Source organism: Thunnus thynnus, chromosome 8 (genome assembly GCF_963924715.1).
Source record: "Thunnus thynnus chromosome 8, fThuThy2.1, whole genome shotgun sequence".
Classification (NCBI taxonomy): domain Eukaryota; kingdom Metazoa; phylum Chordata; class Actinopteri; order Scombriformes; family Scombridae; genus Thunnus; species Thunnus thynnus.
In genome coordinates, this window is record NC_089524.1 from 34,034,973 (window position 1) to 34,049,890 (window position 14,918).

Here is a 14,918-nt window from a genome sequence, read left to right on the forward strand (position 1 = left end):
CTGGACACAGAAAAATACTCATACACTTGAATGGAGAGTGTGAGTGAACCCACACCTTTCTTAACATTTACTGTTTCCACATAGTTTTAGATACAGACTTCATTTGAACTTTAAATGAGTCACGAGACTTTGACCTACAAATCTTGTATTTACATGCTTTTTCTATCTTTTACTGTTTTTGAGATATTAGAGTGTGAGTTTTAAAGTCTTGTCTTGCTCCTCCTGTGATTTTATAATGAGTGTGTATTGCAGAATGTTTCACAGCACTGAGGGAGTGACATCACCAGGAGCAGTTGGAGAGGAGGATTTTAGGGTACACCTCTTGTGAAATCTCATAAATCCCATTATTTTGGCCAAATCTTACATTAAAAATCATGTGTTAGTAGGAAATTTTGTGGCGAATCCATTGATACAGGTTTGAAAGTGGTCAGACTTATAGTTTAGACATCAGAAGCCTCTGTTTGACACAAAGTTCATGCCCATAGATTGCCTCCCCATTGATTTACATTGTAAGGGTGATGTGGCACTGCAACTTTGAGGGCTTCTAAAATCCAAACTGTTCAAGTTATTACAAAGTTTTTGACACCTTTTTTTCAGCATAGTGTCATAAGTCATGTATTAAAGTTTGAAGCCGATACCCCCTCGGAGGACATAGCGTTTGTTCGGTGGCCAAAATTGGAGCAGTCTTATTTTGAAAGGCTGATTGCAGACTTCCTTTTGGATTTAGGTCAGGGGTGTCAGTGTATGATTTGTAGGTCTTGATGAGACGAATAATACAGTTTTGGTTTGATCTCTCTACGACATCCCCAGGAGCTGTGGTGGCCATTATAGTTACATAGGTGGCGCTAGAGAGCACATTTTGGCACTTTGGGGGTTAATTTTTACATTTTATCAAATTTTTCACCACATCTGATGTACGTGCCAAATTTGGTGAGTTTTTGAGCATGTTTAGGGGGTCAAATTTAGGTGTGAAGATAAATAATAAAGAAAGAAAGTAACAAACAAACAAACAAACACACAAAAAACAATAGGGTCCTCACCCTTAGGCGCCCTCACCCTACTATTTTACAGTAGTCCTCTGCCTTTTGGGCTTGGTCCCTAATAATGTATCAGCATCAACATCTTCCTCATTCTTATTCTCATATAATAGTATGTAACATATGTAATATTATAATAGTAACAATAACAGTCATCAATATTAAAATGATCATCAAAATAAACATCTTTGTTGTTGTTGTCAAAATTCATTATAATAACGAGTTACTGATCGATGTTTTGGACCAGAGGATGCGATGCAAAAATAAAGTAAAACAGGATTAAATAGTGATTAATTAACCAAAATTTACATTTTTCATTTAGCAGACGCTTTTATCCAAAGCGACGTACATATGAGACTGATACAACACAAGCAGGGATCTAGTCAGATCCCACATGTTTGTATGTATGCAGACTTCGATGAACATGTTGGTGCAGATACTGATACTGATGTGAATGTGTTCAAATTATGATTGGTAGACAGGCAAGAAAAACACGTTGGATGGATTCAGGTTTGAAAGAAGCTGGTATTTGTGATTTTGTGGAATTTCCACCAGGCTGTCAGAGTTGCAGCTATTGTTACTGTTTTAAATCATGGATGGCTTTTGATAGTCTGGCTGAGAAATGATATATGTGAAATCTGAATGTCTTAACAAACTGTTTATTCTATATCTAACCATGTGTTATCTGATTGATTGGGGTGGATCCATTTGTGTATATATTGTATTATATATTGATTTTCCAGAGAATAATGATAAAAATCTTGTTTTTGGTTTTTGCAGAGTGGTCAGTTTAATTCTTGGTGTCTTGTTATTCCAGTAGAATTTGGAGATGATTGAGTCAAGAGATTTGAACCGGGTGAGGGTGAGTTGGGTTGGAATCATTGAAAATAGATCATTTATTTTAGGAAGTATTGTCATTTTCACAGTGGCTATTCTGCCCAAAAAAGGGAGTGGTAGTTCATCCAGCAGTAGAGGATCATCTATTGTTTTGAGTAGTAGAGTGAGGTTGAGTCTGAACAACTCTGACAGCCTGGGTGAAACATTAAACCTACATACGTAATGAAACCCATGTATAAGGGGATAGGTGGTGTATGGTCTGCCACATCTTAGCTGTTACTATGTAATGGAAGGATAGAAGATTTGTTCCAGTTAATGGAGTAGTCAGAGATATTGGAGTGTGATTCAATAAGCTTAATTGTTTCTTGTAGTGATGAATGAGGGTTTTGTATGAACAGCAATATATCATCCTCATATAAACTGATCTTATGCTGTGTTTTGGGTCTTTGGATTCCTTTTATGTAGATGTTCTGATGAACGGCTGCTGCTAAAGGTTCAATATGGTGAAAATGGTGAATAGAGAGGGAGAGAGTGGGCATCCTTGCAGTGAGGTTTGTCCATTGGTGATGGCAGTGGCTGAAGGAGTGGTGTACAAAATCTTGACCCAGTTAATACATGATTCCACAAAAGCTAAATCTTTCTAATATAGTGAAAAGAAATTTCCAGTTCACTCTGTCAAAAGCTTTTTCTGCGTCTAAGGTGGCTATGATGGTTCCTGCTTGTTGTTATGATGTATAGTGCATTAAGTTAAACAGTTAGGAGGAGTGAAATTGTGGCTGTGTTCATGCTTGTTGGAAATCTTGAATTTTGTTTTATTTCAGTTATCAATTTGTTGAAGAGCGGAGCTAGAATGAACTAGAAGTGTTAATAGAACTCAGCAGGGAAGCCATTGGGTCCTGGTGCTTTGTTATTTGGCATAAGATTGAGGGCAGTGAGAAGTTCATCCTGTGTTATTGGTTAATTAAGTATGTTGGTTTTTTCTTTATTAAGCTATGGTAAGTCAATGCTGTAGAGAAATTAGTTGATGTCCTCTTGACTTCAGTCTTTTTCTAATGAATAGAGACTGGTGTAAAAACTTCTGAAAATGTTATTTGTCTCTTCGGGTGAGTTTGTGGGCTTCTCCGCTGAGTCCTTAAAGAGGTACTTCATACTGGTGTTAATATTGACATTGACACCAAATTTATGAAATAGGTTGAAAATGGCTCAACCTGTCATCTGCTGTTAAAAATCAGCCCTGAAAAGGCTGGGCCAATGCTGACGTAGAGTCAACCGTTTTGGAGCTCTCTACGACATTAAATTTATATAAATGGTATGATAACGCCCACCTCCTGCTTCGCTGAATCTGGCGTTTAGGCAGTGAACAGGTTCAGCTGAAGTCCACAGGTACTTCACACTGGTGTTAATATTGACATTGACACCAAATTTATGAAAAAGGTTGAAAATGGCTCAACCTGTCATCTGCTGTTAAAAATCAGCCCTGAAAAGGCTGGGCCAATGCTGACATAGAGTCAACCGTTTTGAAGCTCTCTACGACATTAAATTTATATAAATGGTATGATAACGCCCACCTCCTGCTTCGCTGAATCTGGCGTTTAGGCAGTGAACAGGTTCAGCTGACAAGTCCACTGCTGGAGCAACTCTGCCTGCAGTGGAGCAGAGCTGCGATTGGACAGGTTCAGTAACGGCTCCAAGTACACTGCGATTTAATATTTTAAAACAAGATTTTACCAGCTGATAACTGCAGGAACCAACAGCCCGAGAGTTAAAGAGCCACAGGACGAAATGCAAAATGACTTCTGGCTTGTTTATATTGCTGTTGCACTGTTTGTCTTCCTCTTATTATTATTAATGTATATGTTGCTGAGCAACTCATGCCCTCCTGCCTCACACTGCCCTGATCACAAAGTCAATGCGTGAATATGAATGGTGAACCAGTGAGAGAAATATGTATTCTCTAGCAGCTGGGTGTTGTAATCGCAAACTATCGCCAAGACAAAAATCACTCATTAATTGTTTTATTGTTTCTGTGGATTACTAGTTATGTTTATTGCTTGAAATATTAGTTCCGTCAAGTGATGGGTCAGTAACTGTGTTGAAGTCGCCTCCTGTTATGAATGGGCAATTGGAAATGTTTGAGATGGAGGGGAAAAATTATGAAAAAAGGATGGGTCATCGGTGTTTGGGTCATAAACATACAAACACAAACATACACAAAATCACAACACAAATGAATACACATTTATAAATATGTGTCAGGTAGGTGAAGTGGAGTAGGTGGACCCAAACGCAAGAGACAGCAGGCAGGCAGGATACGATGCAGAATATTTAATGAATAGATTCAAAAGCCACAGGAGACACTGAGACACAGGAACATGGGAACACTGACCATATCTACAGGAACAAACTCAGGACACATAACGCAGAACAAACATGGTATAAACGCAGACGACTCGACAAAGACCAAACTGAAAACTGGACTATAAATACAAAGGGTGTGATTACAAACTAAACACCAGTGAGGGAAACGAGACACAGGTGAAACACATGAGGGAATCAAACAGGAAGTAAAAGTGAAAAGACACAAGGAGAAAATATTTCAAAATAAAACAGGAACTAAAGTAAACAGACAACAGGTGACACAACACACGGGCAGACTGGGAGCAGATAAACTGGGGAAGACACCAGGAGCAGGTCTGGGCTAACCAGGGAGCACATAAACACAGGAGGAATAAAGGAATACACAAGAGAAACACAGAAAAAAACAAAACCAGGTAACATAAATGCAACACTGAAAACTCAAAAGAACAAAATACACAGAGTCCAAAAACAACAGATAAAGTCCAGGCAGGACGTGACAATATGTTGAATCTTTTATTGTTCTACTTATAATAATAATCAATTTTTTTTATTATCCTACTTATATTAGTTATCACATTGACAGTGTGATCTTTGTTTTTTCTTTAATTTTTGTATTGAATTATGTAATATCTATATCAGTTGACATGTAATCATTTACTCTTGATTTTTATTTTTTGTTGAGATTGTAATTCTTGGAAAATACTCATCATTACAATCAGGAGTTGTGTAACTAGGTGTTATTACCACGTTGCATATCAGACATGGGTTGTGTTGGTTTTGAAGTCAATGTATCCACCATCTTTGTTACAGTTTTTTTGTTTAGAAAAAAAAGTTTTGTTTTTTTTTTCCTTTTGCACCTGTGAGTTCAGCTGTCTGTGAGTTCATTTCGGGTCAATTGAACTTTGGTGAACTCTGTAGGTTCATGCCGGGTGACTTGAACTTAGGTAAACTCTTTGCACCTGCAGGTGCAGCTGTGTGCGAGCTCATGTTAGGTGACATGACCTCTTGAGGAACTATGAAACTAGTTTTGTCTGGCTAGGTTAGACGTGTGCCGTGCCACATGCAGCATGTCGTAGTTTTGCAATATATAAACAGCGCTTCCTGTTGTCTGCGGGCTCTCTTTTTGAAGCCACACACCACAGAGGAGTTTTCTGTTACTAAAAAGCTTCAGAGCAGAGATAGTGATATAGTGATAGACTTCAATTTTTTATGCATTTTTGCAATTTTTTGTAAAACTGGTGAAAGTTGGCTGAGCAGAAAATCGGTGCCTGGTGGTAACTTTAGAACACCAAAGATCGAGAGTTTGTAAACGGTCAATGTCAGCCAGTTACCAAATTTAGAATTTAACAATAGATAGACAGATAGATTCTGAGAGACTAAATTGAAAAGTCCAAAATTTCTTAATAAAACCCATTCTGGCTAAATAGGCCTGGAAAAGAAAGGCATGTGAAAACCAAACCAGTTTCTTTTTCTTCTGTTTTCCTTTTTTTTTTTTAAAAAAATTTATATATTGACTTTTTTATATTTGAACTGATTGAATAAAAACTACATAAAATCTTAAAAGCTCCAATGTGATACTTTTTTTTTTTCTGAGAGAACACAAAGCAACCAAGGCCGGAGACTCTCCTAGAAGGACACCCCTTGGCCCCGAGAGGTAAGCTCCAGCGCATCAACACCACGGCAACACCACTGACTGCTAGCCTCATGCACACACCTCACACTATAGGATAGGGAGTTTGTGTAAAAGGACCCCTCCCCGGGCCGACCTGGGTGGTCACGTCTGGTGAATCCTTATAGCTGTTAGGATTCAAGTAGGTTTAGGGGAACAAAATCCCTTCGGAGTTCCTGAGACGGAGCGACCGGGGCAGGTTTGTGGGCTCACCAGGAACCCACGTTAGACCAAGTGGCTAGAATCATATAAGAGGGCCCTCCTCCGCCCCTCTCCCCTTCCTGCATTTGCATGACCTCAGTGCTCTTAAGCTGTCTCAAGTCAGGGACGAGACCAGAGAGCGAGGGCGACCACGTAGGGGCCCACGGTAGTGACCGGACACAGGACAGAGAAACTCGCTGCATTATTTCCCTGAGGGTAGCTCGGTTTAAAAGGAAGAAGGTCCTTCATATCTTTGCTATCTGCTACTGGTGCATTCATTTTTACTGGACAATGTGTCTAAGCTAACGTTACTAGTACATATAAACAAGCTAATTAGCATAGATTAACATCATTTTGTCGTGTAGGCATAGATGAAATGGTAACACAATTTGGAGAAAAGTGAGATGGTCAAAACACCTGATATTCCCTAAATGGTTGTACAAATAAACAAGTGTTTCAAGTCAATCTACTGTCATCAGGCTGCTGGTTTATTTCATTTGTACATCACAAAGTGCTAAACATTAAAGCAATCAAATACACAGCAATTGTCTTAACATTACTATTAAAAATTAAATCTCAATTGAAATGTAATGTTTGCAGTAGTCATACAGTGTAGTAAAATTAACTGAAATTTAGGCAGTAGTGTTCAAGGGAGAACAGCAGGGACCACCCAAAAAAAATTCAGCACACACTCTGACTGCAGCCCCAGATGGTCTGGGCTCAGCCTCAGACCTTGTCAACTCCTAGAAACGCCCCTGGTCGAAACGTTATCATGAAACTTTTGTGGCTTCCAGTGTGTGCAGGCGTTAACTTACCTTTTTTCATTGATGCTGTTTTCTGTTAGCCTTGCACTTACGTGATGTGCGTATAATTACTCTTCTTCAACAAATTCTTAAAATAACGTTACCATAGAACACTCAACCAACTGTGTACAATTCCAGATGAGATAAGCGACAAATATGGGACTTTTAAATGGGAGTTTGGCGTGACGCTCTCTCCGTAGAGAGGCAGACGTATCGGGTACCCCCACTGAGCAGGCTGCCTGGAGCCTGTACGGAGGGGAGGGGGACACCGACTCTGCCCCTCCAAATATACACATAAAATACAGAGCTAATTATGACTGTTGGTGTGTTTTCACGTAACGCTATTGTTGACCAATGCATATCAGAAGCTTGCTGGCCAACGCGCAGGAAGGAAGTACCGACGACAGAATTGAGGTCAACTTGAAAATTAACGGTATCCGTCCGGTAAGAGTCTGGCTTGCTTGCTTGCTAACATAGCCAGCTAGTCGTGCTCTATGGCTCCTTGTTATATTAAATTTAGCCACTTTTGTTGATATTCCCGTTGTCACGTTTCTGTCATCTGTAAGTTAGAGGGACAGCTTTCCATCTGCTACCTCCAGCCCGAGGAGCAGCGGTGGTTATTAAGGTAGCTAGTGTAACGTTAGCTAATGTGCTATCATTACTGTGGCCACCACCAATAAAAACATAGTTGTGAGCTAGCTGCGACCTTCAGTAATCACTGTGCTTTATTTTGGCGTTGCCGTCCTCATTTTCACTGTTTCTCTAAAGCTACATTCACTCTTAAACGTTTTTAGTGCAGAAATCTCCTCACCCAATAAGTTCAGTTTAAATAAAATTAAGCCTAATGGTGAACCCTATTCGCTCCTAAAACCAAATTGTGGACGTACTCACCGTTTCAGTCCTCGCTCTAACTTTATTTCAGCATGTCTGTATAATATCAAAAGTCCCGAGAACAGTACAGATACATGCTGAACTAGCATGAAAACTGGTTGCAGAAACACCACCTCATGTGGAGGCAAACTGGCCACCATAAAAGTATTCGGGGCAGCTATATGGACAGGTCCAGTGTTATTCCTGGGTTTAGTTTGAAAAACCGGCATACATTAACTTGACCTGACCTCTCTCAAGTCATCTGAGGTCAGGCGTCCCCACCACATTATGCTCTGCTCACAGGGGCTAGCTCTTCTTTTAGAGGGGCCATGTAATTGAACTCTGAAACAAGTGCTAATTTTAGGTGACACAGGAATCACTTCTTCACAGTTCATCTAAAGGAATACAGACTGTACAGTCGGACAGCGTTTCATTTTACCAACAAAGTTAACTTCACATTTCTAACACCTTTCTGTCGTGGTGTAAACAAACCACATCAATCGGTAAACGTTTAGACAACAGATAGATGTTCACACTAAAAATAAACAATTCACACACATCAGCTGCAGACAGCTCTTCTTAGCATAATAAGAAACATAGGCGTCTGTAGGCAGCGCACTAAAACACAACAACTTTAGTGTCCAGGCAAACAAGCTAGAGTAAATAATATAATGTCCTTGCTGTGTTCTTGTTAAGACAGACAGCAGCAGAGAAAACATACAGCATCAGGAAGGACACTGGCAAGCAGAGAGACACAGAGAAGGTGTACATGTCCATTCTCCTGTTTTTCATGGAAATGAAGTATCCATGTCATATTTAATGTCCCACTGAATGTGTCGCTGTGATGGTCATCTTGTTTATTTGTTGACAAACAAACAAGATGACTAGTAACCAGTGTTACTAAAACACCAGAGCTGATATCATTAGCAACACTGAACAAGCTAGCTCTCCTGGTTCTTTCATTTCAATAATGTGGTTAATTTTCTACTGTTTGTTGTGAGGCCAGAGTATAACTGGCTTCACACTTCATTCACAGTTTCCTTAATTTACAATTTGACAGTGAAATGCCAGTGTCCTAATCTGACTGTTTGATACTCAACAATTTTTTAATCAAATAACTGTAAATCACTTTACAAATCTTGGTTGTTTTCCTTCTGTAAGGGTGCCCTATCGTGTTTGACCACACACACTGGCTGCCTTATCAGCAGTTACAACCTAGAGGTCTGTTATAGTTTGACTCAAGCTATGATGAACAGGAACGATATGGCCATGACAACATAAAGTGTCTGTTATTTGATAAACAAAATCATAAACCCTTTTCCACTACATGATGACAGCTGTTTTGCATAGTGAGCAGGGCTGGGTATTGGTGTGTGCGTGAGGCTAGCAGTCAGTGGTGTTGTAGATGCAATCTTTAAGGTATTGACCGAAATAACCCTGTACCCAGTAGTAGGGGTCTAATGGTACATGTATTCGTCCCAAACCGTCAACCAAACTGTGTCAGTAATAGTTATGGCTAACGAGCCATTGTTGGATGTTTACTTTTTTGTAAAATAAAAGACCAAAATGTCATTTTCTACCCTTCCTTTTTTTTCCTGCTATACTGAAATCGGACCGAACCGTGACCCCAAAACTAAGGTACATACAGAAGTGTGGATTTTGTGTGCCATTTCACTCCTACCAAGTAGTATCGAAATTTCTCCAGTCAAACGATAGACTGCATTTGATCCTTTTTGTACCCAGATCTAGAAAAAAATGACTATTTGTATGGTTTTGCTCGCAGCCAATCACAGCAAGCGTTTGTCGATTCAATGCGACGTGTGATTGGCCCACTACCACAGACAACAACCACAACCCGTACAGTCTGTGGTGATATACCTCATTGTACAGTTTTGTACAATTATTCAATAAATATTTCAAAAATTTGACCGCTTTCAAAATGTATTTGTGTAAAAATCATTTGGATGAGGAGGAGAGTTGGCATTTTACGCAGCTGAATGCTTCCAGTCACATGATGAGTATTGAATGAAGTAGAAAAAAAAGGTATTGGATGAAGTACTCTATTGATATCGGTATCACTTTGAGGGTATGGAGGGGATTTCTTACAGAAAGGTTCAGTTGTGAATGAATGTTTCAGTTGTGAAGGAGTCCTGTAGGAGTTTTGTATCTATTTGTAAGTTTAAATGCAGTGTTGTCTTGCTTACTGGCAAATGCAGTGAGATATATTATTGTTTGTTTTTCTGATGATACATTTTGCTCCCCCAGTTTTTTTTATTCCCAACATACATTTTGGTGGATTACAGTAGGGGAAATAACATATGAACCAGTTAAATTGAACTTTTCTTAACATTGATTGACTTATCCCAAATGGAAGAGTTGCTTAATATGATTACATTGATATTTTTGAGTTAGGGCCTCTGCATGGCAGTATAGTTTGAGTTCCAAGGTTCATGGTCCACCAACTAGCTTTTTCTGCAGCTTACAACCAAACTGAACCATCTTTGTCTGTGAGTGGAGTTTGCTGAGTTGTCATGGAGATAGCTCAGGTGTCATCATCAGACTGTGAGATGCAGTTGAAAGTGTAAGCTAGGAAATGGACTTAAAGAATTTTTTGTCAAACTACAGTTTCAATGCATTTGGGCTGCAAATACTTAGTGAACAAGATTGCTTGACTTAGTCTAATATTCAGTATTATTGTTTAAAGACTCTCCATATAATCATACTGTGACACATTTCTCTTAGTTTGGCTTATAGGTCTCTTGTCTTAAATAAATCAATTAAAACAAGCAGAATTCTCCAAAAATCTTTCACATTCTGTATTGTGTTTTGAAACAAAAATGATAAGATGGAGTTGGTTTAAGTCACTGTCAGTGGGAAACAAACTGTGAAACTGTACATAGACTCTTAACATGTAGGCCTACAGATGAGAGTGCAGTGTAATAGTAAAAAACAATATTCTCAGTAGATGGCATGTAAATCACTGCAACTTGGGAATCAAAAAAATTCTGGACTGGCCCCACAATACAAGAAGGTAACTCTTGTAAGCTCTTGCTTCTACATGTTCAGACAAATATTTTCAAAGTTGGGTGGTAAAAAAACATAAGAAAACAAAGAAGTTTGTCAAATGGAAATCAACTCACGAATACAGCGATAATTTAATTGATGATGAATCTCTTTATAATGTTGTTTGAAGTAAGTGCTTTTCTATTATTACTTTTTAGTCAGTTTCAGGACAAAGGATTGAAGGTGCTGGGTGTCACTTTCCTTTGCAGAAGTAGACATTAGGCCATCATCAAAGTCATTGTGCTTTACCATGATAAAAATGAAATGTGTTCCTTGCCTCAGTTATTCGGAGAGGCAGGGAGTCTGACCCAACAACTTGAAATTACCTTCTTGTATTTTCCGCAAACATTGTTGAGAGACTGTTCTGCCTTTGGTTGTGATGATTCATGACCACACTGTCTTCATCTGTGCTCCCTGCCATTGTTAGTTCAGAGTGACTGTGAATGAATAGTTAGAAACAGGAAAGTCAGTCAGGGAAGTGGTGAACAATAGGATTATAATACAAAACAGCGCTGCCACAAAGTAGAAGAGCTCCAGGGTTACAGGACCAAACCACTAGTTTTCTCACATTTACTACACTTTACCTGTACTTATTATCACAACTGATCATTATGCAAATGCTGCTGTGTTTTAGAAATGACAAATTTGACTCTGCTGATTATTTTCTTGATTAGTTGTTTATCGCTTTGCCTATAAATATTAGAAAATAGTGAGAATTGCTCATTATAGCCTAATAACCTAGAGCAGACAGTGTCATTTTTAAATTACTTGTTGTAATTGACTATCAATCTGAAACCCAAACATATTCAGTTTATTATCATATACAACAAAGAAAAATAACAAGTCAATGTATTACCAACACATTTTGTACAATCAGTGCTAAACGTGTATGATAATTAGAGCCTGATGGATATTGGATTTTTGGGATTGATACCAATATTAGGGAAAAATCTGATAATGATATATTGGCCAATATTCTTTTAATGTGTGTGTGTGTGTGTGTGTATGTATATATATATATATATATATATATATATATATATATATACATAACACATTTTTTGATGATGAGCCCTCAAATATCAAACACTTGTGCCAAAGATATGTAATGGAGGCAGGATATTTCACAGTTTAACAATAAACTTTATTAAATAAAAAAACATAAATAGAACTATTATTATTAGAACTATTCAAGATATATATGTATGTGTGTATGTATGCGTGTGTGTGTATATATATATATATACACACACACACAGTGTTTCCCTTATAATATTACAAGTCTGGCGGGCCGCCAGGCCAACGAGTACCTCCGCCAGGCCAAGAGAAATATTTTTTTAAATGCCAAAAATAACACCAAATATCCATTCATTCAGAAATCAATAGCATTCGGGAGCCTCTGAGCAGCGCTGTTTCGAAACATGAGTCATCGTCTGTGTCATTGCCTGGGAAACTGCAGGTAGCGTAACTCCTTTTAAGGAATAGGGCAGTATGTAAGCGAGTGAGTGGTTAAGCGAGAGAGCGAGCATCAGAAAAGTGATGGTGAATGTGAGCAGAGCAGAGGAAAAGTTTAACAGTAAGACCGTATTGAGACCAAATCAGGTGGTGCAGTGTTCAGCTCCAGGGTCGAGCGGAGGTGTGTGGGGTTGTGGGCTTGTTTATTTGTTTATTTAAAAAAAAAAAAAAAAAAATCAGTGCATATATATATATATATACTGTATATCTGATATATCTGGGATTGGCCAATATCGGCCAATAATATGGGGGCTAGAATTATTATTCTCATTTTTGTTTATTTTCCTTTCCATTTTGGTAGCAGAATGATGTGCAGCAGCACTGTTCCTTTCTGTAAGTAAAGTCCTGGAACATAGTCATATCACAGTACACTGTCACATTGATCATTAATCTCACATGTCAAAAAAAAATAGAAAAATCAAAAATCTAATAGCCAGTCATTTTTGGCATTTTTTGTGAGTAAATGTAAAGATTTTTTTCTTCTCTCCCAAAACTAGTTTTAATAGGCAGTTCAAAGTTCAAATTTGTGGAGTACGTGAAATGTGAAAAAACAGTTATGTGAAATCATTCTGATTGGAAAAACCACTTCCCTAATCAGATGTTACTGTAGCTTGTCAGTGCAGTGCACCTTTATGGCTGACTCTCAGGTGTCTGATGTTGAAACGGATGTCTTCCATGGGCCAGGATTTTGGACACAGTTTTGGAAAACCTGTTTTGGCCGACCCATGCTAGTTGACATGAGTGTATGTGATGTGCTATTGTGTGTAGCTTTGTATTTTGTATAATGTGTTCTGTGTTTTTTGTTTTGTACTGTTTGTTATTGTGCTGTTATATGTTTTAACTGTAAGGGACTGCAGATGAAAATTAGTTTGAAGCTAAATCTGGTACAGTGCATCATTTATGTTAAAAACTGAACACTGTCCTGATAAATAAATACAATAAAAGAAGCCATTTTCACATATAAACTCCAGACATTTTCTGGAGTTTCCCTTTCACACATGTAGCACACAGCAGGAGATTGTCCATGTCAGACGTGTTCTCACCTGCTGGAAATACTCTGTTTGGTTTAGGTGAGGGGTGCAGGAGGAAGGACATGATTCAAAAAGTACACTGTCGTTGTCATTTGTGTTTTTATGCTTTTCATCAGAAATAAAACAATTTTTATTTAATGAGAATTCGCAGCAAGTCCTCTCTCCCATTAGTGCTAGCTTTGCAGTGGAGTGTTCAGGCCCAGTCACAACAGTGCAGCTTAGCTGACCTGCTGTGTTTAACCAGTGCCAGCCGCATGTGTAAAATAGTGGCTGCGGATGAGAGGGGAGTTCACTGCTGAAAGTCAAAGACGTCATTGCACTGCTGCAGCAGTTCGTTGCACTTAGATTAGCAAGCAGTTGTAGCCCACTTGCTCGCTGTGAATTCTCTGGAGAATTCACTGCTGTATTCTTACATGGGCTCAATCGGACATTACATGGACTTTGTACCAGGGAGTTGGCAGGGTAAAGTCCATTTAATGTCCGGTCCAACTGATTCGGACATTTGTGTTCACATTTACAGCTCCTCCGGGTAATGTCCAGAAAATTTATGGGTTGCAGTGCATGTCTGAAAGGTGTTATAGAGAGAGAATGCCAATGCTGGCAGCAGTATGATCAGGGTTTCCTGCAGTGTTGTGTAGCAGAGGTGAACCACACCAGTGAAACCCCACCAATTAACAAGCAGCCCTTTAATTTTAGTTTATAACGTGCTGTAGTGGTGCATACAGTATTTCCAAATTTGCAATTGATTAAATAACCACAAACCAATTGGGCCTTGGGGCCCCCTGAGGGTCTGAGGCCACGGGGCAGTTTGGTGGTTTGGTCGCAGGTTGGTGATCCAGCCATTAACCCAATTGATTATGATTTGAACATGGTTACACTCATCCATCTCAGGCTGTGGTTACAAGGAACTGAGTGGACCCAGACCTCTAGTAGGTTTTTACTTTTGGCCGCGCCGAGTCAAACCGTGCCACCTTAATTTGTGTTTCCATTACTAGTTTTATCGCGCTGAGTTGCACCCGAGATAGACCATGTCTGGAGTTTGGCCAAAGCACGTCGTTCTCATGGGGCAATGCCAAGGTCTTGAGGCCTGGTGCCTCGAGCAAGCTGAGGCAACGCTGATCTCATGTAGCCTCCTACATCTCCAATGTATTACTGTATATCACACATTATATGCACAAGCACATTAGACTACCATATATGACATTGTGGTTGACATTTTTTTAAAAACTGTGGTGATGACAGTAATAAGCTCAGCCCTGCGGTAGGCATCACATGACTGTGGTACTGCAGTAATGCGGTTGTCCTCACAGTTCTAGTCACAGCCATGATGTATACAGGCGGCTGCTTTTCGACTCAAGACAAGCACTTCATCAGTTAAAGACGCACCTTCAAGCGGGTAGTCCTGTTTAATGGAGATGCAAATCCCTGCCGTGCTGGGCTGGCGCATCAAGTCAAACTGAGTCAAGCCAAGCCAGCACATGTGTATGGAAAAGGCCTACAGTTGGAGCCTCTCATATAGGAGTGACACTGGGAG

The 14,918-nt window shown here is 39.2% G+C and overlaps 1 protein-coding gene across 4 annotated transcripts in view; it reads left to right on the forward strand.

Moving 5' to 3' along the window:
* The first annotated feature begins 5,781 nt into the window (after positions 1–5,781).
* Positions 5,782–14,918, forward strand: part of st3gal3a (ST3 beta-galactoside alpha-2,3-sialyltransferase 3a) — a 55,127-nt gene continuing 45,990 nt past the window's right edge. The window contains exon 1 of one of the 4 annotated variants that reach the window (XM_067598015.1): positions 5,782–5,886. The gene's annotated coding sequence lies outside the window, so the exon portion shown is untranslated. The other 3 variants (XM_067598017.1, XM_067598014.1, XM_067598018.1) reach the window with 3 other exon arrangements.